We start from the raw sequence: 2500 nt of genomic DNA on the forward strand, positions 1-2500 counted from the left end.
TGCCATTGATGGTCGAGGCCTTGGCCGAAGTTCGATTTTGAGCCACGGTGCCCATGCTTGGCTCCAGCATGTGCTGGTGCCGCATTTTTTTCACTCGGGACAGCATCGCCGGAGCATCGCCGGAGCATCGCCGGAGTACCGCCGGAGAACCTGACCGGCGGCATTGGGGTTCCGGCGATTGGGAGGGGGGCCGGGGGGGTGTGCGCACATGATGTGCGATGGGTGCTGGTACTTGGCCTTGTGTTGGCCCCCTATCCCTCATCAAACCTCTGAGAATTCACACCCCCTTAAAGAGCATTTGAGATTTTACAGGTTTGCTACCAGTAGCCGTTAAAGTGTCTGAAATGGGGACACTTTTTTCAAACGGTCACAAAATCTTCTCTACTTCGAGTTTTTAGCTGAATTTTTTTGTGCATGCCAACAAAAATAGAAGGATCATGCCTACAAAATTTGGGGCCAAAAATCCTTATAAAAAATTTTTAAAAAATCCCGAACCGCAAAAAGTTTCGAAAATCGTGAAAAATAGAAAACGAGTCATCTTCCAACGAAACTTCACGTGAAGGCTTAGGGGACCATTGTATGAATTTACAAGCCATAAAAATGGCATTGGCACGGCAGAAATTTGAAGATGTGCCTAAACCCACCAGGGCCCAGCGTGTGCCGATGGTGCTCGAGGCAACAGCCCGCACCAGGGCCCAGCGTGTGCCGATGGTGCTCGAGGCAAGCGCCCGCACCAGGGCCCAGCGTGTGCCGATGGTGGTCGAGGCAACCGCCCGCACCAGGGCCGATAGTGTGCCGATGGTGCTCGAGGCAACCTGTCGCACCAGGGCCCAGCGTGTGCCGATGGTGATCGAGGCAACCTGCCGCACCAGGGCCCAGCGTGTGCCGATGGTGGTCGAGGCAAGTTCCCGCACCAGCGCCCAGCGTGTGCCGATGGTGCTCGAGGCAACCGACCGCACCAGGGCCCAGCGTGTGCCGATGGTGCTCGAGGCAACCTGCCGCACCAGGGCCCAGCGTCTGCCGATGGTGCTCGAGGCAACCTGCCGCACCAGGGCCCAGCGTCTGCCGATGGTGCTCGAGGCAAGCGCCCGCACCAGGGCCCAGCGTGTGCCGATGGTGGTCGAGGCAAGCGCCCGCACCAGGGCCCAGCGTGTGCCGATGGTGGTCGAGGCAACCGCCCGCACCAGGGCCCAGCGTGTGCCGATGGTGCTCGAGGCAACCTGCCGCACCAGGGCCCAGCGTGTGCCGATGGTGCTCGAGGCAACCGACCGCACCAGGGCCGAGCGTGTGCCGATGGTGGTCGAGGCAAGCGCCCGCACCAGGGCCCAGCGTGTGCCGATGGTGGTCGAGGCAACCTGCCGCACCAGGGCCCAGCGTGTGCCGATGGTGCTCGAGGCAACCGACCGCACCAGGGCCGAGCGTGTGCCGATGGTGCTCGAGGCAAGCGCCCGCACCAGGGCCCAGCGTGTGCCGATGGTGGTCGAGGCAACCTGCCGCACCAGCGCCCAGCGTGTGCCGATGGTGCTCGAGGCAACCTGCCGCACCAGGGCCCAGCGTGTGCCGATGGTGGTCGAGGCAAGCGCCCGCACCAGGGCCCAGCGTGTGCCGATGGTGGTCGAGGCAACCGCCCGCACCAGGGCCCAGCGTGTGCCGATGGTGGTCGAGGCAACCTGCCGCACCAGGGCGGAGCGTGTGCCGATGGTGGTCGAGGCAAGCGCCCGCACCAGGGCCCAGCGTGTGCCGATGGTGGTCGAGGCTGCCGATGGTGGTCGAGGCAACCTGCCGCAGCAGGGCCCAGCGTGTGCCGATGGTGCTCGAGGCAACCGACCGCACCAGGGCCGAGCGTGTGCCGATGGTGCTCGAGGCAAGCTGCCGCACCAGGGCCCAGCGTGTGCCGATGGTGGTCGAGGCAACCGCCCGCACCAGGGCCCAGCGTGTGCCGATGGTGATCGAGGCAACCGACCGCACCAGGGCCCAGCGTGTGCCGATGGTGCTCGAGGCAACCTGCCGCACCAGGGCCCAGCGTGTGCCGATGGTCGTCGAGGGAACCTGCCGCACCAGGGCGCAGCGTGTGCCGATGGTGGTCGAGGCAAGCGCCCGCACCAGGGCCCAGCGTGTGCCGATGGTGCTCGAGGCAACCGACCGCACCAGGGCCCAGCGTGTGCCGATGGTGCTCGAGGCAACCTGCCGCACCAGGGCCCAGCGTGTGCCGATGGTGGTCGAGGCAAGCGCCCGCACCAGGGCCCAGCGTGTGCCGATGGTGGTCGAGGCAAGCGGCCGCACCAGGGCCCAGCGTGTGCCGATGGTGGTCGAGGCAAGCGCCCGCACAAGGGCCCAGCGTGTGCCGATGGTGGTCGAGGCAAGCGCCCGCACCAGGGCCCAACGTGTGCCGATGGTGCTGGGGGCAACCGCCCGCACCAGGGCCCAGCGTGTGCCGATGGTGATCGAGGCAACCGCCCGCCCCAGGGCCCAGCGTGTGCCGATGGTGGTCGAGGCAAGC

Source organism: Durio zibethinus, unplaced genomic scaffold (genome assembly GCF_047325235.1).
Source record: "Durio zibethinus cultivar Kanyao isolate XHJ-2024 unplaced genomic scaffold, ASM4732523v1 HiC_scaffold_56, whole genome shotgun sequence".
Taxonomy (NCBI): domain Eukaryota; kingdom Viridiplantae; phylum Streptophyta; class Magnoliopsida; order Malvales; family Malvaceae; genus Durio; species Durio zibethinus.